The sequence below is a fragment of the Bombus huntii genome, chromosome 14 (assembly GCF_024542735.1).
Source record: "Bombus huntii isolate Logan2020A chromosome 14, iyBomHunt1.1, whole genome shotgun sequence".
Classification (NCBI taxonomy): Eukaryota; Metazoa; Arthropoda; class Insecta; order Hymenoptera; family Apidae; genus Bombus; species Bombus huntii.
In genome coordinates, this window is record NC_066251.1 from 11,268,525 (window position 1) to 11,293,025 (window position 24,501).

Here is a 24,501-nt window from a genome sequence, read left to right on the forward strand (position 1 = left end):
ACGTTTCCATGCTCTCTCTACCGGTATTAATTCCAGAAATTTTTACTCAAGCGTACAGCTTAATTAAATCCAATTTAAAATTGCTTGTAACTGAAGGACTGTATTCGTTGCGTAAAAAGATCACACGTTTCCTATCGAAGTAATTACGCCTATACTAAGGAAAAAACAAAAATACTTTTACTTGCATGGAAAAGACCACTTGAACGTACAAACAAATCACAAGTCGTTGGCTCACGAGTAACGTCGCCTCGTTTTTCGAGTTATACAAATAGTTCTTTTTTTTTTTAATTACGACTCAATCTGATAGAAAATATATCTGGTAGAATAGTTGCTATTCATATTCCTAGCGATCGTAACCTTCCAAAGTATCGTAAATATACATATTTTCCTATTTAGTTATATAGAAACCATGCCAAGAATTACTTTGGACACTCAGTTCGATGAATGGTTTTTCCTTTGATGAGCTTTAACGAAGCCCTTTGCTCGATGCAAAACGAGCTTGCTAGGCAAACCGAGGGTGTTGTTTCGGTAACGCTACTACGGCCTATAATACAACACGAGCACGACCTCGACGAGTATATACGAGAGCACGAGGGATAATTAAGGTTCGGGACAACCTACGCGGCTTTTGTACTCGGTCGAGGTGCGTTCGGTCCTGGAGAGAGTTGCTGGTTCGGGAGAATAGAAGGTTCCTCGACCGGGTGAGAATAGGAGGGGGCTGGTTGCATCTTGATTTAATGTACCAACGAAATTATAGCAGACTTCTGCCGTTAATTAAGCAATCTCCGAAAGATTCTAGCGAAGCTATCTTTCCTTCTATCCTCCCTTACGCGTGCCTTTTTTCAACCAATTTCCTCCCTTCTTTTCTTATTCGCTCTCCTTTCTCCTTTTTGAAAACACTTCGCGTAAGCTGCTTGCATCGAATTTTCTACCATTATGAGTTTCGTCTCCTTCCCTCCTTTCATTTTCCCCTTCCAACCCCCTTATTTTTTGTTATTTACTTTTTTTCCGTTTCGAAAACACCTCGTGCAAGCTGTCCTCCTCCTTCCCTGCACGAATGTCGCTACTTCTAAAACAGCGTTTTCGCTCGCTTAATTCGTCCCTCCTCTTTCGCTTTTCGTCTCTTCAGCCACCACCCCACCCAGTTCCACGCCCCTCCAACAACGACTTTTACGTCACTTCCATTCCAGCCTCTCCCATTCCACAATTCGCGTTAGTCGTCTCCGTCTCGCTCGAGTTCGTTTTCCTACCCACCTCCACTGGCACGAAATTACACGCGAGTAATTTATAATTTAGACGCCGAGGAGCTGCTAGAAGACGACGACGAAGACGAAGACGAGGGCAAGGACGGCGACGGGGTCGATGTCACGACAGGAGGAGTAGGAGACACGTGTGTGGCCACACTTGTCAGTTTCGGTTAATGTTTTCGACTTTCCGTCGGTTATTTTCTCAGATTTTCTGGCTCGCGAGGTACTAGGATAAGGAGACTGACTTCGGGTATAGACGGATGGTGATTTATTCGTTCTATTTTGGAAATCGATGTTCGCGCAACATCTTCCTACAAATTGTTTCCATACCGTGTTCAAAAAATAAAATTGCAAATCGGCCTGGAATTATTTCAAGTTTTAATCACCTGAAAAAATGTATTCTTCTTAATGTCACACGTGATTCAAGGATAATAATTCCTTCTCGCAGAGTGTCGAACATGGCGCGACCGAATGTAATTCCAAACTTTAAATTGAGAAGCAAACTTCCTCGTGGCGTTGGAAACGCAAGATGTAACGGTGGCACAACCGATGGGACGCGAAAAATCACCTCAATTTCGACTGCGCGCGGAAATTCGCGTCAACTCGCTCTTTATGGATTAACGTGCAACTTTGTCATTATTCTGATTGCTTGCGTTAAGCTCGTTAGCCTTCGATGCACGCCGTCACAGCCAACTCTCATAGTAATTTACTCTCTAAGTTGTTACGTACACAATAATCTTCCATTCGGGCCCGACCGACCAGAGTTACTGACACAGTTTATCTTATTTATAAAGTTAGCGATTATTCCAATAAATATTTCATTAAATTACTATTTTATCGAATTTGGGATATTGGAATATATATTGGATTAGAATTATCGTAGATTTAATCTACGATCGATTAAAAGCTAATTAATCCTTCCTTTTACAAGAACGAAACAACGATACTAATATCATACATTTTCTGCTCACATTCCCTTAAACGTTACCTACTTTTAAGAAATATACCTGTCGTTCTATATATGTATACAACTCTATTTGAATTTTTACCCACGTTATCTGAATTTCAAACACACGAAACAACTTTAGCTGTATTGACAAAAGATAAAACTTGTAAATTGCTCTCTTCGAAGCACCGTTCAAGCGTCATAAGTTATTAATGTTAAACTCTAACTATTCTTAATATTGCTTGCAACGCACGCTGTAATACTCTAAACGAAATTATTTTGCTGTTCTCTAAATACAAACAATCTGTATAAATTCAACAGAAATTCCTCTAATGAAAGAGAATTGTTAACGCGTCGATACATCTTTTTATCACACTGACAGAAGTAAAATGGAGTAAAGTCAGGGAAAATCAAGGCAATCGCCGAGAATCGACGTATAAAAAGAAGCATAAATTTTAAACATAAGTGATCATTTTCTATGGATTTCTAAGTAATGGGAGGCTGTAGTTTAACGAAACTGTTTTGCTCCAACTCAATAGAATACGAGCAAACAGGATGAGATTCCAAAAAGCGAGCAAACATCTAGTGCAACGAAAATTGCATCAGGACTCCTCTGCCCTCAGCAAGCTCTTTACCTTCGGAAAAATATACAGACTGGACCAACCTATATGCAGATACTTTCATATATAGGGTGTGTGTCAGTGAAACTGTACGTATTTAAAACTTAGAAATGAGCTTTCTAAGACGTTACACAAAACAACATCAATCCCGTTTATACACAACGAATCTCATTTCAACACATCACCTTTAACTCGATACAGTATCAAATATCAAGAAACAAACTTCATATTATTTTTCTGCTTCCGATCTACGAAAAAACACATAATTTCAAAGAATCGTATAATTTAGAAATATTTCCAGATTTATAGCGATAGGAATTTCAAGTAGCATTTCTGAAAAAATTAAGATTAAAGTGGATATGTTTAATTCAAAGACTCGAAAAAATGTTTGACTGAAAAAGTCCGAAAAATTCTATGACACCAAAAGCCTTAGAATTAAAAATAGGAAAATAGGAAAGAGTAGGAAATTTATCTTTGTTTTGATGGTGTTCCTGTACGTAACACCCTATAGAGATACACAATCTCAAACGTAGTCGTGCTGGCGCACGTGCGCCCACCTATGCGACCTATAAAATATTCAAAATCCATACTCGGGTATTTACAGGGACGGCTGAGCCCGTATGTCGTAACGTTGCTGGGGTTTATTATATTTTAGACGTGTCTTTTCCCGCTCACCCCACGGGAAGAAAGTCTCACGACGAAGAGAAGACTAGGGGGAAAAAGGAAGAGACAAATCGAATCGAACGTAGAGAGAAATATACTTGATCGAGCCAAGAAAGATCCTGTTTCAAAAACAATCTTCCATTTTAACTGTTCTCGTCCATTTCGGTAAAACAATTTCTATTTTTAACTTCTTTTTTCGTGTTTTCTTAGTTGTAGCATTTAGATGGCTTGATTGCTTTATTTCGTTGATTTTTAATCAAGACCACGAAAACAATTCTTTATACGCAGAGTTTTCCTTATTTGTTTTTTATTAAAAAAAGATTTCTTTTAAGTAAATAAGTATACATTCTTCTTTAATCACGGAAATGAAGGAAGGGCAAAACAAACGATGGCAAAAGCAAAGCTATCGATTTCTATCAAGCTATCGATCAAAACTATCGAATCCTATCGATTAAAATTTCCACATACGATATGGTAACTTAATAATAAAGCAAAATCATCGGGGGAAGATAATTATTCAAACGAGATGAATGGGTGAGTCAGAACAGATCCCCCAGAAAGGATATGCAAAAGAACGCAGAGAGACAAAAAGATGTAGGGAGACAAAGTGGAAAAAGAGCAAATCGCCAATGGAAGGGGAAAAGAGTCAGAACGAAGGGGTAGACACCATTTTTCAGTCTAGCATCCATGAATCTGAAATTGAGTGGATCAGCCATCTGCGACACTGTTTCCTCTTACCAGATAGATCCGTATGCGCATACAACGAATGGTTCTTTAGTAGATGCTAAATTGCATATGCAGTCACCTTTCTATAATTTTCCTTCTTTCCTCTATCTCACCAAACCACTATGTTTGATACGAAACGGAGAATAGTAAAATAACACCCATGTTTCATGTTCCAAAATAGACTTTTATTTAATATTAAATAAGAATTATTTAAAATTAAACAAATTGAAAAGATGTATTTCTGAATTTACAGATACATCATTTCTATTGTAATTAATTTCAGTTAAAAATAATTAGGCAAAATAAAATCTGGAACGGAAGGACTGAGAGGAAGGGGAAGCGTACTTATATACGGCAGATATTTAATTTACAACTAGAAATAAAAGAAATCTACACAAAAGGAATTGAAGTTTCATTAAATATTATAGCAATTTAATTACAATGTTGAATATTTGACTAGTAGAGGTAACGAAAGAAGAATTTCAAACGATTCTAATTGTTTCCGAGATATGTTAAATTCATTATTCAATGAGCAGAGGTATAAGTTCTTACGTGACTGTACGACGTTTCATTTAGCACGTGAGACTTTCCACGCTTAGACACCAGGCTCACACGCTGTTCTTTTTATGGCTACTTGTTTACGAGCGGCACGTATTAAAAATAAATCCTGAAACACGTAGCAAAGTATGCAAGAAGGAAGAAGTCTTGCCACTGTTAGGCAATTGTGTCACATCGTTTAAAGAAAGCCGTATAAAAACACTGGTTGTTTTCTTTCAGCGACGGAAAGGAAGAACACGCTGTAAAATTCAACGTTAGAAACGTAGAAACGAAATCTCTTATTATCTGGTTCTTAAGAAACTTGCAATTTCTCCGAACGTTTGAATTATTGAAGCATCAAAAGCGTCAAAATTTTCCTTCGTATAGGGAAAAAAAACGTTGAATCGAAATGTGAAACCTGTCTCAAAGAACAATCGACAAGCTCAGTAAAAAACTAGTATACGTCACACATATATTCTAAATTGATTTAATTTGAAATGTTAAACTTACAGGAATCAACGTTCAAAGTAAAATTGTAATAGAAGGTGTTTTAGTAAAATGAATTTTACAACTTTAATTTTGTAAAATTTAATAATAATTGTCATTTGTCATGTATTTCATTTGGTAATTAAAACACGCACCTTTCTTCGATCTGATACTTCTAAATTGGTGGTTGGAAAACAAAAATGATGTACCTGAAGAAACTCAAAGAAATTCGCACACACGTATACACGTATCCAACTTGGATCCCATCAGAAGGCAATAACATAGAGAGAACACGCGCTTTGGAATTTGTCGCCGAGTTTCGGCCGGGTCACTTTTCGTCTTTTCTTCTTCTTTAATATCGTTGACTTGCCAAGGGAGCTAGAAAATATATTCTAGTTTTCTACTTTTCTATTCCGCGTTTCCTTTACCCTTTCTTTTCTTTATTTCTATCTTGTTCCTTTCTCATTCCTTTCATGTCAACTTCCTTCCCTACTTTCTTAGTCTTTTCCAACGTGCAGCGCTAAAACTTATATTTCTTCCTTATTCTGACTTGTTTCATCGTTCCACGCGAAGCGAACTCCACGGTCACCTTTTTTTCAGACCAGCTAGATATGTGCGCGAATATGCGCGGAAGAGAAAATCTCAGTACTCTACTGTGCTCCTTTTGTGGGAACAGCTCCGATAGCGTGCGGAAATTCAAGGAATGTTTCACGGTGCGTTCGCCTCTTCGTTCGAAGAAAACTGTCGCTCTGCTTTAAAGATAAATTTCATCGACTCGAATACACAGTGTTCTCCCGCGAGAATGGACTATGACTTCAAAAATATATGTTCTATATTCCGCTCGAATTTTGCTTAAATTTCTTTGAGACGATATCGTTGTAACTTTGTAATTTTTCTCCGTGTAACAAGAACATAAGAATTAATTCAATTTCCGCTGAAAGTATAGGCTTATTTTATAGACGCTATTTACCAAAATCTTAGAATGAATTTAGACCTATACTGATATTTTAGAATTTAAATGTTTAATATGAGTAGCTTTACTCGATGATAAAACTGTTTTATAACCCTACCTTTCCCTACCACCGAGTAGACGTTCATAAACCACTTTTCCTCGGTAAAGCATTAACAAAGACCAGCACGCGTTCGGTTTAATAAACCTGGCAATATTACGGTCCGGAAAAATTAATGAATCAATCAGAATACCCAGGAACGTTGAACGATCTCCTCGGGCGAGCCGAATGAACACCGGAAGAAGTATTTTGAATATATTTGGACCGCAGTGTCGACAGGAAGATAAGTATTCCCTCGGCTCTGTTCTAACACCCTCCGTCCAACGGCAACCAAAATCCATGGAAGCGCGATAAAGTAATTGCGGTACAAAGTATGAAATATGCAGAAGGCCATACGAGGCGAGGGCGAGCCACACCAGGGGGAGGAAGATGAAAATGAAGACGCTGACGAAGAGCAAGTGGAAGTAGCAGAAGAAAGATAAGACAAGGGTTGCCTGGCCGGCGCGCTATGCCGCGGCGGAAGCGACGAGCCGAGGGTTCCCGCGAATTATAAGTTTTAATTACTGGAAGATGAGCAGATGGATTACTTCGTACCTTTTCTTCCCCTTCAACTCTTTTTTAACGGATTGCCTTGGCTTGACTACCAGTTAGGACGAATAGTTTTGCAGCGGTCTACGAGAAAAGACAGAATTCTCTAAAGAACTTTGAAACGCGTTACAACCAATAATTACATCAACGAAGAACAGTGAAATTTACTTTGTTCGAGCGAGGAAAAATTTACGAATCTATGATGATATTTACGATGATATAAGAAAAAAGTGATAATCGAAGAAAAAATAAAAATTCTTCTTTTTGCACGTAGAAGCCTTTAAGTTCCCTTATTTAAGTCCAGTTCTCTACTACGAAAGCAACAAGGATAACAAAATGCTTGGAAAATCTATTATATATTTCATTGGTCCAACTCGAAAGCTTATGCTCGAGGCCAGTAAAAATCGATCAGATTCTAGGCAACGTCGCGTTCGCTATAATTTATCATCTTGGAACTGCCTGCCATTTTGCGTAATTGAGGAACCGATGGCGGATGAAGACTTCGGCGCGAGAAATTGGCCGTTCGTGAAATTGATTGCCGAATGGATCAGCTGTGCGAAGGCATGGACTTTAACTATTCAAGAGTGCTGGCATTTTCGTAGCACTTTGCTGTCAGTTTTAGTCCCGTTTTCTTCGCAAGTTTCTTCGATGGGAACGAATCTTGCTAATTTTTCAAGAAAAATTACCGCGCTATATTCTTTCCAGTAATATTCTCATTTATTAACTAAGTAAATACTAGCGCTACGAAAACTAATCGATTCACTTGGACTCATCCCAACGAATAGATAAAAATGAAATGATCATCGTTCACAATTATTTTTTACCTCAATACGTGTTCTTCTCTGTTTTGTTTCAAATAAACAGATTGGATTTCAAAACACGTAGGCGAATTTTAACGGCCAGCTATTTAATTAGAAGCGATCACTCAAAAATGGTTTTATCGCCGAAAAAGAATTACGTAATATTTGTTCTCATTAGTACTAAAATATCAAGAATGATTTCACGGGCATAACGTCTTTGAAATCTGGATGATGCTTTAAACGCGTTCTTACATAACGCACAAGCCGCTTACATATTCATCGTGTTTCATAAATGTCTAAGGTGTCTTAACGCAACATCTTGTTAATGCGTAATATCCCCTTTTCTGTTAAATCAACACTTCGCAATGGCAGGCGAACAATTGCATAACGATCTGATACAACGTATCAAAAAAAAAAAAAAAAAAACGAACTATGTGTATTTCTAATTCCAGTCTGACCAGTCGTGGCGTATACTTCTGATTCGTGTTGTTACATACGAATATTCGCTTGGCTTATTTTTATCTAACGACAAGGCAATTTTTCTTTTTAGTAACTATGTGAAAAGTATGTATTTCTTAGTTACGAAACACATGTAGTAGTGTAATATTTAAAATTATGTCAAAATATAAGTGTTGTAATAAAATGAGTTTTGCAACTGAAATTTGATAACATGTAATTGCCATTTCAGTACCTAATTTAGAGTAGATTATTTTCCTTAATATTTTTTTTCTGCAAATTTATAGATTTATTATATTATCGTGGGCATTTAATCTTCTTCCGTTAGATCCTCCGATCGTTTAACACTGCGATTCGCATGCTCCCTGGAAACTGAGCAATTTAAAAGTATATAAAATAACAAAGGTCGAAGATGTTGACCAAGTTTCTCTGAAAATTGGACGATTTTGGACCTTCGATGATAACGTACGTATAACTAACGGGAGAAATTTTTCAGCTCCGTCGAATAGGAATTCACGATAGAATTCCTGGTCGGTGGACCAGGCCAGGTGGACCACGACAGAAGCGATGCTGATTGGTGTAATAGTACGGTGGAAATGGGTTTGATGGACCGGTGCTGGGTGCTGTGACGATCGTCACAGTGGCACGTCGATGAAACGGCACTCTTCGACCGCCTCTCTCCGCTTATGTAACACATCCAGGCTCAAGTCTCTGTGTGTGCAAAAGAGGCCGCGGATGCTCCAGTGCCACTCTTTGATGCATACGGTAACACAAAGAATCTCCACTCTGTGTGCGTGTTTCAACGTTATACGAGGTCAGTTTCGACTAAAAACATCGTATTTCTTACTTCAACATCGCCCTGGTTATTCCTATCGAGTTAAACGTGGTTTAGATTTTTTCCAAGTTCGTTGACGATTTTTTCATAAATTTATTTTCGATACAATTTGGTTTACAGATTACCACAGAATATTTATTATACAAAGTGCGACCAAAAGTATAGCCGATGTACCGTCGACGTTACGCCCCCCCCCCCCCCCGCCTTAAAGTACCATGTACGAGAAAAGTTAAATACGCATAATAATTTGTTTATATGAATTTCGACCCAGTGAAAAAATCTAATTTCATGAGATAGATGATTTCATTCAAACAAAGTACAATGATTTAAAGGGTACAGCTAGTATGACTACGTTACCGTATGAAATTTCTGCGGCAAATATGCACCGATGAACATATAAATGCATGTATATAGTATGTATGTAATCGCAAATCTATGTAACATGCGGCTAGCCCTTCGTCACTCTATTCCATACTCTCGAATACATGGCCTGCTCACCGCGAACCATCGCCTACATCAACATTCGTTCGACGTGTACTAAAAGGGCCATGGTCCAGATCATTCCTCGAAATTGCTCATCTAACGGACACGTAACTCATCAATCAATATTTCCTCGTTGCTCATGACTTATCACGTGGAAAACCACGTGCGACTGCGTACAAGATTTTTAAATCCTCAACTAAATTAATCAAACACCCTTTTCGCCCCTGTTCCAGTTGGTTCACTGTGATCTAAAGCTTATCAAGTAGAGGGGAATGAAATAGCTATTCCAAGTTACCTCCATTAATAGAATATGGCAATAAAACAAATTTTCGATTTCATCCTTTAACGAATATTTTTTAACACATTACTAGTAAAAAAATGATTTTTCCGTACCAAAGTTTAATCCTTGGAAGGTGGCGACTAATCCGACTGGTTCAATGAGCCTCTTTTTTTAAAGAGCTTCTCAATTACAAAAATTGGTGATCATAAGCTATCGAAAACAACACACATAAATGGAAATTTTCTTGTAAAATGTAATGTGCTAGTTGCTTACTAGGCTAATACCATCCTAATTATCGCAAGATATTTATAATTCATCAAATATCAATGACTTTGTCCAATTAATACAACCTTTATATGCATAAATCATAAATCACGATAATTGCTCGCGTTATCAATGCAGGATCGAAGCTTGCGATATCGAAATAAAAAGAAAGGAACAGATATATGAATGCAGTCGGTTGCAATGGGATTGAAACTGTATCGCAACATATATGTATATGCCAGCAGCTACTGTAGCCGTGTACATATTATAGCAGCACGTATTTCACCGATATGGGCCAATGTACACTATCGGCAATGTTGATCCTCCTATTATTCGACCGGCGAATGGCTAACGACGATTAACGGAATGTTTAGGGCATTAATCCCTGGCATTAATATTTTCCCCCTCCCTTGTGCCTCATCTATGTCCTTTATGCATCGAAAACTTGCGCATGTCGGTATATTAATGCGATATGTGTGCGTTCGCCATCAGTTCTACGAAACCACCAAATATTACTTCTCGATTACAAAATTGACTAGTCGACAGTAAAAATGTTTGAATGTCGATAGTCTGCAGAAAAAATCTTCGATTTACCAGGAAAATGAAAGCGTCAGATTTAATCCTTTGAAACACGAAAACAACGGAAAATAATATATCGAGTGTATAATACACATGTATTATATAATTAATGAATTATAGAAACCGTTTTGAAATATTCGTTCCATTTTCGATGATGTATCAAAGGTATACATAGATACTAATAACAAAAATTCAAAGATCGTCACACACATTCCGTTGGTTATAGAAGTCGATAAAAAAGTAATTAGTCGCTTGGAATGGTATTATTAATTACACTTTATATCAACTTAAAGCGTAAAAGTTATCACTTTCGTGAAATATTCGTACCGATCATTGAGGTATCGATAGGTATATTGCCTATCTTTGCAATTTAATCGCAAATTCAACAATAGAAGTATCTCCGACGATGTTGTTTTTATGATGATTGTGTCAGTATACGGTGGATTGGATAAGAAGGGAATAGTAAACGACAAAATTAATTTCCAAAAACTAATGCAGGATAACAAAATTGGCGGATAAAAGGTATGTATATCGTCTGATATCCGTGGCGGATATAAAGAGGAGAGAAAACGAGATCGAAAGTAGGATTAATAGCTGAGCAAATTTGCGCTGCTTGATAAGCGAAACTAACACGAATTGAGAAAGTTTTTCCGGCGGAATGGCAGTGGGCGTTCGCGAAAGGTTCGCGTGTAAAGTCACGATAAATCGTGCGAAGACATTGATAGCAGACAGCCAGCTCTGGATATTGCGCATTTACACAATGACGATATACGGGGTGGGTCAAAAGCAGAGTGATATCAAAGTCAGATGTTTCTTTCGAGACGAGTATAAACGAGTATAAAAAAGAGGAATCGTTGATATCTCGATCGAAATAATTCACTAGAAATTATCGCCCTAACTACGAAAGGTTTCGATTATTAGTCGTTTCAAATCTACATTGACGAACGAGAGAAAATTTTAAAAATAAACGATTCAAAGGCTGTAATCTTACATGGTAACTTTACAAAATGGAATTATATTCAGTACGAACGATAAACAGATGTACTATATGTATACTCTAGAATAGATATTCGTTGGCAATATAGTAAAAGATATTCATTATTAGTACAAAATTTATTAATTCTCGTACAGACGAGTAACAATTTGAATCTTCTTTTAGCCGCCATTATATATACTGCGTAAGTATTATGTTAAATTATAATGTATAAAGTATTATACATATACATTTTGATCATATTTTGGTAAGGTAGAATATACGCGAGTCTTATCTCTATATTGTAACAATGTCCATATTCGACATCGAAATTGCTTCAGTTGCAGGATTAACATGGATTACGTTTGATAGTGTTATTAATACTGCATAAGAGGTCTTTGAACCATTATATTACTCGTTACGATATCATTATGTTATTATCTAATATCAATTTTAATTAATATCTATGACATATCTACAACCTACAAATAAAAAGCTTGAAAAAAGGAAGATCGATGTAAATTATGTAACAATCATAAAAGATAAGATACATTTGTAAATATTTCGAGAAACGTTTCCCCATGTAACCTACAGTTATTATCTCGTAAGGAGCGAAAGGAAGGCCTGGCAGTAAAACAGGATCAAATCTCAAGTAATAAATATTTCGCAAGTGGCAATACGCAGTAGGTTATTTTCTATCCATTACGGCGATCAAGAAATATTTTACGTAGACATTTTCAGAGAACTCACCGACGAGCAGCACATTGAAAACCCATTCTCGCCAAGCTATCGTCGATGCGAACCTGTCTTCGATCTTGTTCTTCGGCTACACGTCGAAAGGATTTCTGCAACAGCAAGAGAACAGAAATCTTGATACGAGAACGATATATAACCATGTAATAATATACCCGATCGTGAGTTTCCTCGTTCGTTCGTCGTCGTCGTCGTCGTCGTCGTCGTCGTCGCCATCGTCGTGCGACGCTGCCTTAGTTTTATCGTGCAGCCTCGCTCATATCGCGGTAATATCTTGCCCGGTAAATGAAAAAGTTATTGTTTTCCATTCTACTTCCGTCCCAGCCCTTTCAGTTGCTTCTGGGCCGTCCGAACTTCTTAACCGAACAAGCAGACAAAAACCTTGCCGATGTTTTGCTTCGTGGAAGCATTCCTTTTGCCCGTGAAATACATATTACAAGCAAAACGCTAAATGTTTTTAAGAGAACAATATCTTGTATCATAGTCGCTACGTCGGCAGTGAAAATATTAAACGAGGACTATCTCTTTTTTGATAGACTAAATGGTTTAACTTTCATTTTACGAAAAATATTAACACTACGCGATTAAATATGTTAATATAAGTCCTTTTGTCAATAAATTCGTTAGCCCTAACGGTAACTAGTTTCTCACCGTCGCGTCGCGTCGCGCTGAGAAAAGCGATTCCTTCCTAAATATTTTCAAACTGTTTGATTACAAATTACTCAAATATGTATGGGCGAACTCGACGAAGACCCAGAAGATAATTCCTCGTTGAGGAAAAAGGACAGCCTCTATATCATTGTTTCATTCGATTCGGGTGTCTTTATCATAGAGGCCAGAGTCAGTTTGGCGAAGGCTTGACAGGCTTGAACCCCTATGATTGATATCTATCCCTTCCTCTTCTCTACGCCTCTCTGTACAACCGCCCTCCTTTGGAGTAAACTACTACGCTGCATGTCCCCTTTTCGATTATATCGTCCCTCCTCCATATACGCGCACAGGGTACACAGACACACGGGTACGCAGACACTGTTGGGAGGCTTTCGCGTTCTCGTGTTCGAGCTAGTCCACCGCCACCGCCGCCACCGGTCGATACGGCTATTATGAAAATTGAAAATAAAGGCACTTTTGCACCCACGCGTAGACGGATTCAATCGACCGCCTTTTTACTCCTTCGATGGGAGGGAGGCCAGTCCGAGTCTTGTTAATTATTTCTTCCAGCTACTGGTCGCGTGTACCATTCCGGACGCGGACCGTCTTCGTTGCTCGCGAGGATATTCTTTCTTCCAACGTGATACCAGATCGTAATATCCTTTGTCGCAGCCCGCTACCAGGTTATTACCTTTGTTTCTCTTTCGTACGAAACTCCAAGAAGAGTACGATATTAAATGTGACTTTCAAGGAGATTGGCTGACGTTCGACTGTCAGACGTTTGCAAAAAATCTATTCCATGTGTTTAAAGGCAATTGATTTCCTTCCCATTCTCACCTATAAAATTATTATCGTCGCTGCTCCGTCCACATCACAAGCAAAAATATACGAAATATACAAAATAAAGTATTCGTTATAACAATTAGGAGATGAAGGAAATCCCTATCTACGTACAATCATAAGATTCATAAGAACATGAATTTACACAAATGAAATGATTAAATATAAACTGGTGAATAAATGATTCAAACGCAACGTATATGCAAAACATAAAAAATGAAAAAGAAGAAAGAGAAAAAAACTTTCCGTTACCGTCATTCAGCTCAAAAATACATCCCAATCGATTTTCTTGGCTGCAAACGTAAAGGGATTATAATCGAAAAATATTTTAGCCGGAAATGGTTACGACCTCGATAAAATATCGAACAGTGTCACTAAAACAACCAATAAAATACAACGATAATGACGCAGGAGACGAACTAGGCTCGTCGGAATCTTGTTGCTGGTTTCCAGAACGCAATAACCCATCTTTCAAGAACACGCAGTAGCAGGCACACACGTGAAACGGATGCAGACCGATCGTAAGTAGAGACGGCGTACGATTCGTGCAAACAGCGGGGTGAATCATACATATTGGACAATATTGGAAACCATATTGTGAGACGAGCTTCGTACACACGTTCCTTCCGCGCCAACCACGATACAGCTACGGTTTATTTATTGATGTACATACATATGCGTGTACTTACACTTTCGCGTGTGCGCGACCGCGGAAGTGTTCAATTTAGCGATTTTGTCACGGCTCATTTCTGCTCGTTGGAAGGGCATATGGAAGGGATTCGAAGAACAAACACCGATCGAGATAAAATAGGAGTACGTTTTTTCTAGAAATAAATTGATAAAGAAAGGATAAGATTCGGTTGAACGTGTATACTCTGCGGTAGAGTGGACAGGTGGATGTTCGATTCACCAGGGTATATGTAATGTGGTTGAAAGAAAATAGATGAGATGAAAAATCGTTTCAATTTTTCTTTTCGAATTTGATTCAACAATCAAACCATAGAAATAATATTCTACTCCCCTTTGATATATTCTGAAATTTTATTGATATCTGATCGATAAGATAACTCTACCAAGCTTCCTCTGTGTCTAAAATTGAAAAAATCACGAATGAATTTTTAGATCTACCTGATATTAAGGTGAATCGCTTTAAGATTAAAAAATTTTTGGTTACCACGTTAATGACACAGCGTTCTCTCGTTTATCACGCTTCGTGCAAGTGACGTGGCGTTGCTACGTGAAAGCGAAACGAAGAAGCGAACAAAATAAATCGAAGAAAATATTTTTAAACGGTCAACATAGAGAGCGACAGCTACAGCCGTCGGTTACGCGACGGCTACGTCTCGGCACAATGACAGGTTTAATTACCGTTCCTAGTCATGGATACGCGAATTTCTCAACCGTTCTCCAGTTATTGATTTTAAATGCCGTTCAATGCTTTCGCTTACAAACGCAACATTCATTCTACAGGGAAACATTTAGAAGAATCTCAAACGATACCTATAGAAAAAGCAAATTTTATTCGATCACGTCTCGAAAAAAATTTCGACAAAAATAATCGTATTAAAAAATATTGGTTTAATCGAATTTTTTAATTAGTTGTAAACGCTCTTATCGCGGTCTGACTAAATTTTCAACTAAAATCCGATAATCGAAAAGTCAATCTTCCATCGAAAATTTACCCACAACTTAAACTGACGAGTTATCGATTATTCAAAAAATTAGCGATCAAATGGGTGCGAACGTAAATCACGGCGCAGCTTCCGAAGCGTAAAACTCGAGCATACACCTGCTCGTCGGTTTCACCTGCACTGTGACGGTAAGAACAAGTTGTTCATCCTCCGAGTAGTCTTCAGGAGTGATTTACGAGTCCGTCGCGAGTTTTGGAATTTAGAAAATGCATTTAATCTAAGTGTAAGGAACGACGATGGCGCGCGTCACCTTTTCACCGGGGTAGGGGGCATACCGAAGAGGAATTGAAATTGCAAACCGGCCAGAGAGACGGCAGCCATTTCAGGTTAATTCTATTAATTAAATCTCCTTTGTTCTGTACCAGGTATACAGGGTGATTCTGAAATCGTGATACAACTGGAAAGGGGGTGATTTCTCGGGCAATGGTAGATACAAGATATATTGTAATATAAAATTTGTTCGTACGAAGCTTCGTCTTCAAGAAAATCGATGTTAAACATTCGTCGATCAAGCGTTCAAGTACTAACGGTCTACTTGTTCCTTTTGTTATTTACTTAATTACTTTCCTATTTCCGGAAGCAACACGATTTCGAAATCACCCTGTACAGCGAACAGACAATCTCAACCGGCAATATGATAATTTAAGTGATATTCGTTGGGCAAGGAATTCGATACGCGATTCGATTCTTTTGCAATCAGCTAAACGATGATACGGTTAAGCGCTGTGTCGTATGGAAACAGCTTTGTGATCCACGTTCCGGCATCGATTCCCGGACAAGCAATCCGCGTGTCTGATAAGAGCGCATCTTTTTTACCTACCACTCACCGAACAAAGAGAATGTCGTCACCATGTAACTCTCTACTTCGCTCGAATTGCAATTAAGTGAAGAGGGTAAATGGAAAAAGCTGGTCGAGGAAAACGGTAAGCAGGTCGAGGATCACTTTTCTAATAAAATCCATCATCCGAAATGGTTTGCGTGAAATGGTTTGGTCCTTAATCCATTCAACTATGTTTTAACAATTCGATCAAACAATTTTTATCTACGATCTCAATAATTTCGTTTTAACAACGTATGATCGTATCGTGCGTCCTTTGCCTTATTAAGGAGGCAATTGCTGTTTGATTTCTTCGCTTCTTAAAACATTATGAAATATTTCACTACCAACGAATGGTCCCTATATACGGCCTATATACGACTTCCAGTAGAAATGGCCCTGATCATCCGATTATTTATGAAACCGGGGAAAAAATCAAGGTTCTTGAGATTTCTCTGATATCGGTACATACATACATATATTCACGGCGAATAAAATTCGAGACGACGATGAGTTGCAGGTTGACAGTGTGATTGTGGAGGGTGCATGATGCCAACTTAAAGACAGCGAAAATACGTCGTATAACCCGGCCGCTATGAATTTTAGTGGGAGGCATTATAAAATATCCGTCAGTCTGGCTGTCATAAACGTTAAACGCAACGTAATGCCAGCATTAAAAAGACCACCGAACCGTATGTTGGTGGCTGGCGCTGTTCCGTTAGTGGCACCGTTAAAGAAACCAAGGCTTTCACTCTTCTTCTTTTTCGCCTCTTTCTTTTTCTTGTGGCTTTTATTATCTTTTGGGCCCTAACCGTCTGATTTGACCAATAATTTGATGAAACATCGAGCGTTTCGTAAGAGTGAGATCGATCGACGCGACGGACGTTACGTTAGAGATTGAACGTCGATGTGTAGAAATGGTTAACGCGACGTGATTAGCACGATAAATGATTCAATTTCGTGCTATTCAAATGCTTTCTTCAGTTTAAACGTCACGCGTTTCACAATCGCAACGACGTTGCTCCCAAGGAAATACCCGCTATGACGCGAAAACGTGCGTCTCCGTTTCATCGTACAGGGTTCTAATGTTATACGAGCCCCGTGAAAGGTGGCCATTAAAGAAAAACCGAAGAAACGGAAGGGTAGAGGTAGAAGGAAACGACGTTCCTGCGTCGCATCGCACGTTTACCAAGCGAATTAAATGCACCGGCGCGGTTTATCGCCGGAGAAGAAACGTTAAGTAGAAACGGATACGGTTTCGATTTTACCATTCCTACGACGAAGTATGCACGCGTCTGCAGTTACATCGATTTAATTTCATCATGGAGAAAGCCAAGCAATCGGCCGACTCATCAGTCATCTCCAATGCTAGTCTTTGAGACATCAATCGCAGCAGAACGTTAAGCGATAAATCGGAGACAATTTTTCCTTTCCAAAAAGAATCCGAGCTGTTTAATTCCTCGCCAATATCTTGTACGATTTATCGAGTTTATGAGAAAGTGATTGCAATTTCTTAGATGTGAATGTAAATCTATGTTATTTAATAAATTTGTTATTTTCTTCGCAAACCCATATTTTACCAAGATTTCGCAAACAAAAGAGAAAGCAAAGAAAATAAGAGGATAAAACGAAAAAAAAAAAATTGGAAAGGAAGAAAAAATTCGTGGGAATTTATGAGGACTCGAGATAACATGGTTGTAATTGCATTGGTTGCGCGAATCGAACGTTAGAAGAGAACGTCAAGCGTCGATAGAGTGAACGCGAAAAGGTACGAAGAAGTAGCTTCAAAGGAACAGAGACTTTATTAAGTCCCAAAAGAACAGAGTAATTCGATTTGATTTCCAAAGGCGTTTCTGCATTTCTAGCTCGATATCGAGAGTAGCTTCGGCGGCGAGGCAATTACTTCTTCTCACGCCTTTCCCGCAACCCGTAAGGTAGAACCTTGAGAAAAAGCGTGCTTAGTACTTAAGGAACCATACGTAGTACGTAACGCCACGACGGGCACACCTTTAACTTTAATCGTGGAAAGTTACGATCGCAAAGGGAGTTGTTCACATCAAACAGAATCGCGTGCTTCGGAAATCGAATCGAACGACGCGGTTCTTTTGGGGTTTAATAAAGTCCTCACCCTTTTGAGGAGATCTCGTTTCCCTCTCCTTTGGTCCCTTCTTCTACTCACTCGTTCGACTGGTAGCCAGTTTCCTTCTGATACGTCATGGAATGTTCGGCATTGAGAGATTCGCAGAAATCCCCCGGGCGAGTCGGGCGAGAAAATAAGTTGGACATATAATTTGAGACGCTGAAGGAAAATAAGCAACAGCGGAACTTCATCCCCGGCAGCGTCAAAAGGCAAAGAAAGCCGAGGACGAAGCTGGCGGAGCGGAGATGAAAGAAGACCCTACCTTCGTCATGGCCACGCAACACCAAGGGATGCTACGAAGAAACAGATTGCAGGCAGATAGAAGGAAGCAAGGGTTAAGTTAATCCGGTCGCTGGAGCGAACTCGTAAAAAAAGTGGCACGCAACACAACTTGGAGACCGTCGCCGCTCAAGATCCTTAATTAGAACGTAATTCCAATTATTCTTCCTATAGGAGCTAGATGTAATCACATCGTTCCTGCATTTCCTTCGAGGTTGAGAGATCAAATTTTGCGACTCATATCGATTGCTTTTTACTATAATACTTTCTAATATCAAAGATCGAATTCCAGTGTTTCCAGGAATATATTACAATGTTATTAAAAATTACCTCGAATAAACGTAGCTGTTAAAAACTGTTTTATTTGCGCTTTTGATGAGAAGCATAGGATAAAACGACGAAAATGATTGTATACCGATACACGCTTTGATTCGTGCTATTTCGAACATTTAAATATGGAGACACGCGGTCTGAAGGCTTCCAGCTGTCATTCTTCTGCCGCTCTATTCACCGCTCTTTTACGTTGCATTTTCGTTGGTTCCCTACGATGCGTTCAGGAAGAACGAAAAACTTTGATGCTTGCGTCGGACAAAGCGGACCACAGCCGTACAAAGTACATTTCCCCAAATAGAGTTCATCTACGTTAATTACCATTACATAAAAATTTCCTTGGCGAGATTGTTTAAAAAATCTATTGGAGGGAAGCACCGTTCCTTTTTAACGCTGTAATGCAACAACTGAAATAATCTCATTCCTCAACAAAGGCGAATATTATCACTCGATGCTCGAGCCAAAAGGGTTCAACGAAGTGAAAAATCTTGCTACTTTCAGTTCGTACTGTCCTTTGTTCGAATGAAATAACAATGAAAACGAGCAACGAAAGTGATTTTATAAATAGGCAACTCCCAGGTATTTTAATGGCAGAGTTTTTATGCCAGTGACGAATATACAGAGAGGGGGGGGGGGGGGGAAGAAAGAGAGACAGGCCACTGACACACATATACAGAGACGAATCTTTATGTGCTCATCGGGAACATAAGTGCACGTACACGTGCAATATGCGGGAAGCAACGGCGCAAGCAGCATGAAACTTGGTCTGGGGTCAACCAGACCGAAGGACAATGCTGATTCGCCGTTTCCACGGAACCCTGGAATCCGAGATGTCAGCCAGCTCGTCTAATTCTGAATTTAATAAACACATACCTATCTACGAGGGACGCATTGAGCGCGCAGATGTTTGACCTAGGTATAGGTGCAGCAGCATCACACTGCGTGGACCACCATAAATAATATACACCAAAATGAGACCTAGTATTGTGTGCCAGTTTCCCGACGCGACGCGACGGAACATGCATTAAGAAGATTAACAATAAGAGAAGAGAAACATCGGTAGGACAACTAGATGATGCCATGTGCCGCGCAAACAAGAGTTTTGTTCTCGCAACACACATACATTCATGGACCTTGAAACGAAACAGGTTAATTCGTTAAAAGAAAATAACCTGCTGCTGCTGATCGTGAAGAATTCATTCGTGGGGAAGAACATATTTCACGATGATATTAAAAGTAAAGTAATACTAGCGTGTAATTTCGTCAGCCTTTTTAAATTCGCCTCCCGTAAGAAATTCATAAACTCGGAATTAATTATAGAATCGCTAAATAATAAAATAAAAACTTTTCTTAACGATTCTATAATTAGTTCCGACTTTATGCTGTAAAGCCTGAAAAAAGAAAAAGATTTCGCTCACAACGTTTTAACCAAAAATTGCAACGTGCTGGTGAGCAGTAAATATTTTTATTTTACATGGTACATTATTAATATGGTCGATCTTGCTCGATGGATATTACGTTACTTGTTATATTCGAAATCGTAGGTAGTACGATTTATCATCTCTGCGATTAATTATTATTTGTCTCAAACGAATATCCTTACTTCGCTTGATCGCATAAATTTATTACAATACAAAATTAAAAATGAAAAGGCTGTTTCGCGTTGAACACGATAAATACCGAAAATTTCTAATTTTTGTTTCATTAACCGTTCCATTAGTCAGAATTATTTCGTTATTCTTCCTAATAAGATATAAGTATAAACATAAATTGTTCATATTTTATTCAACCCATTTTTTCCGTAGAGTATAATTTTGTCGTACCTACGTTTGCAGCGAGCATTGTATGCAATTTTGCTGCATCATGGCCAAGTTGTGCACCTACACTGAAATTTCCTCGATTATGACTTCTTTCTATTTTTGTACCAGGCTAGTAAAAAATCACGTTGTGTAAATTATAATTCATTTTAGATGTTTAATAAGAATCGGAACTACGTTTTGAAAAATTATATAAAGAGCACGTACCCTTACTTACCTATATTTGAGAGGTGGTAAGAACAGTAACAAAATGTTGAAAATTTTTGGAACCTTTCGCTCGTGATTTTAGCGTCAATTGTCTTTGTTGTTCGAAAGAATAAAATAAAAGGCCGATTCTTAAGTAGTTGGGGACGATTAATAATTGATGATGGAAAGAACGTTGGACAATTCGTTTCGGTTTGAAACTTTAGTAATTAACTGATATTCTTACGACGAGCAAACGAACGGTTAGAAAACATTAAGAACTGATAAAAGCGTGGGGAAACGAGATTTCTTCGAGAGGAAGGTAAATTAAAATCAACTTAACAAATTAAGCGATTAGCCGCGCGAGAAATTCCCTTTTTCGACAGATGCGAAACGTCGGATCTTGAACAAAATTAAAATCTATTTATAAGAAAATTCCATTCGTTCTAGTCGCAATTTGTAATTCCATGCGTGCAATCGGTTTATGAGATATCTAGAAAATTAACTCTAAAGGTAAACTATTCGCTAGAATAGAGGTGTCCTTACTCTATCTCATAAAGTTAAACCTGTTTTAACAAAAACTTGCTTCTGCCTGGGTAGCAAACGCGCTTTCAATTCCGAGGGTATCGTAGTAGCACGTAAAGAGTAGGACTTTATTCTTATCATTTATCGCGTTGAAGTAAGTTAGTATTGCACGCATTTAGAACCCATCCCTGATTATCATCTACTACTATATTTGCGCGGTATCAAGGTTGCCATAAACTCACCGCGCTAATAATCTTACGCGGCCAGTTTACGCTTTGGCCGCGAACACTTTTCCATGTGTTCCACGGTGAACTTTAACCGTACAAAACTTGCGCCTCAACACGATTCCGATGTAATAGTTGCAAACAAACTAGACGAACTTAAGACTAGCTTTACACAGTTCATAATTCGCTTAAATAAATTCGGCCTGAACTAACTGCAAGAAGAAACGTACAGTCCACGTAAATAGCATTATACGGATATGCGCCAGATGCAAGTACGGAAACTCGTTAGACACTTGAGAAAGGATCTCTAAAAGCGACGGAATAACAGTTGCCGTATTATTCGAATCTCTAAAGAATCGAGGATTTAAACGAATTTGAGACTACAAATACGAAACGAACACGAAAATGATATTCGTTTGTTTCATGGCGTAAAACGACGAATTTGTCGCGTTTAACGTTCCGGTTAACACAGAGGCTCATTCCGCGTGGCAACTATCTCCCGAGAACGTTTAAAACGCAAGGCATTCCGCGTGCGAAGCACCGAAATTGTAGCATACATTCGAAGCAGACTTTACGCAGACTTATACAAACAACGGTTTAACGCTGGAAAGGGTTAATGAAAGCCGTTGGAGAATGACGCGAACGATGTCGTATCTGGGGGAATCCGAGCACGACGGAAACGAGCTTAAGGGAATAAGTAAGACACTACCCCCGTGGGGCCGTGTACGGTGCAAGAAATAAGTAAGGGACAAGCGTGAACGTGGCTACGGAACGTTCAGAGCATGGAACTGGGGGAATTGGAACAGATTTACTTGGATTTCGGGCTTCCTTTCCTGTTCCTAGCTTGACTCACCAGAGCACCAGTGTTTCGTCGTAGAATAGAAAAGAGGGTTGCTTCTTCTATCACGACTTCCTCGTTCCTCAATTATACTCGCACTTCTTTCTCCGTGCTTTCTTCGACGCTTGGTTATAGCCCATCGAATTCACCAATAATTGGATGAATTTCGATCCACGCCGCAAGTTGCTTATGGATTGGAGCGCATCGATCATCCAAACGTCGGGTTCGAACGTTTCAGCGAATTAACTTCCGCGAACTTGTATTTAACCCTGCTACCTTCTTCCAAGGTTCTCCCACCCATCGACCTACAGTTTCTCTAAGAAAAGTTTATAGCTTCGCGGAAAATGAATCTTTCGCGTAAAATTGAAAGGATAAGATTTCATATTTCGTTTAATCCATAAACTAAGAAAGACGAGTGAAATCTCGTTGGCAAACGAAATCGTTCCTATTAACCAATTCTGGATATTTTTCTTTTCATAATGTTTCTAGCAATTGCAAGAACGAGAAATTTAAAACCTTTCGTTTTCGTAGATTTAATAATTTTAGCGTGTTAATGTCTATCAAGAGAGACGGAGCTTTTTTCAAAAACGCCCGAGAATCAACAACATATGGAACAGAACTATAAACTTGACTTTATGGCATCACAAAACAAAAGCTCATTGAACTAATGAACGGTGCGTTTCGATTCAATCATCGAAATGAACCGAGCCACTTCTGAACTCCGCGATACTTCTTAGCCACGGAATAACGCTCGAGTTTCTTCGCTCATAGAGAAATTAGACGAGAGGAGAGGACAATCGGATGGTCGTTTAGCCTGGCTGGAACACACCACGTGGATAGACGTTCAACGTCCAACGTCCATTGTAAAGCCTATCTTGCTCTTGGCTTAACGGAGATTTCGCACGAATGTTCAGGAAACCAGACCGCGTTAAAGATCACGGTTGGTTTCGGGAGGAAGATTGTCTTGGTATTGCTGGAAAGAAGTTGGGGAACGAACATAGGAAAAGTGGAAGAAGAAAGAGGGACAGATTCGATGCCAAGGGAGCGAAATCGCACGGATCTCACGGATTTTCGGATTTTATGCTTCTTAGGCATCGGTCCGATGCCTAAGCTCGAGCACGAGTTTTCCTTCCTGCTATGCCAACCAACATACACCTTATTCTTTACCTTGTGTCCTGCGCGAGCTCTCTTATCACCGGAAGACCTTTCAGGCTATCGTTCAAAGAAGATTTATGGTGGGCGATGCTTAGTAGAAAGAATGCTAAGCCGAAACTCTGTTACCCGGACTCGGTAACTTGGCAACTAGAAATTTCGAAAGATACTAATAGACACGAGATCGCTTTCTTTCAACGTTGCCAAAGAAGTTGAGATATTTTTATAATATTACGTTTTAACTGATTATTTTAATGGTTAATTATTACATCCATGCTTATGGAATATAAAAAGCCGGAAGGCGAGAAAATGCAAAAACCAATGAGAAGAAAGGAAAAAATAGTCGCACGATGCAGTTGAGAATTCTATCGTACCTAATTATGTAATTTGTAGGGACGACAGCTGTAATATCGCTAGTATGACAGCAAGTCTCTCATCGGCAAAGGGAGAGCCACTGGAATCGGCGATGCTATCAGAGAAATTGAAATAATCCCATAAAGGCAGAACTGTGAGCATCCATCGGTCACCCCGATATAATCCTGGCTAATGAATAGCAAACAACGATGTACACTTCTGGGGTAATACGCCGTAACTGTTTCTATGATTAAGGAACTTACTATTACGCTATACAAGCTAACATAAGAAGTGCTGTATATCAAACTAAATTCCGGGAAGGTGGTTTCCTGCAAGCTGTGCAGTCACTGCGTTAAATCGCTGATTATCTTAAGTATCCACGTTATTGATAAAATATATTTTCCTAATTCACCT

The 24,501-nt window shown here is 38.9% G+C and overlaps 1 long non-coding RNA gene across 1 annotated transcript in view; it reads right to left on the reverse strand.

Annotated features, from left to right (window-relative positions):
• Positions 1-24,501, reverse strand: part of LOC126872962 (uncharacterized) — a 78,658-nt gene that overhangs the window by 43,559 nt on the left and 10,598 nt on the right. Inside the window, exon 2 of the long non-coding RNA XR_007692270.1 lies at positions 12,244-12,338. This is a non-coding gene — a long non-coding RNA (uncharacterized LOC126872962). The remainder of the gene's footprint in view (positions 1-12,243; positions 12,339-24,501) is intronic.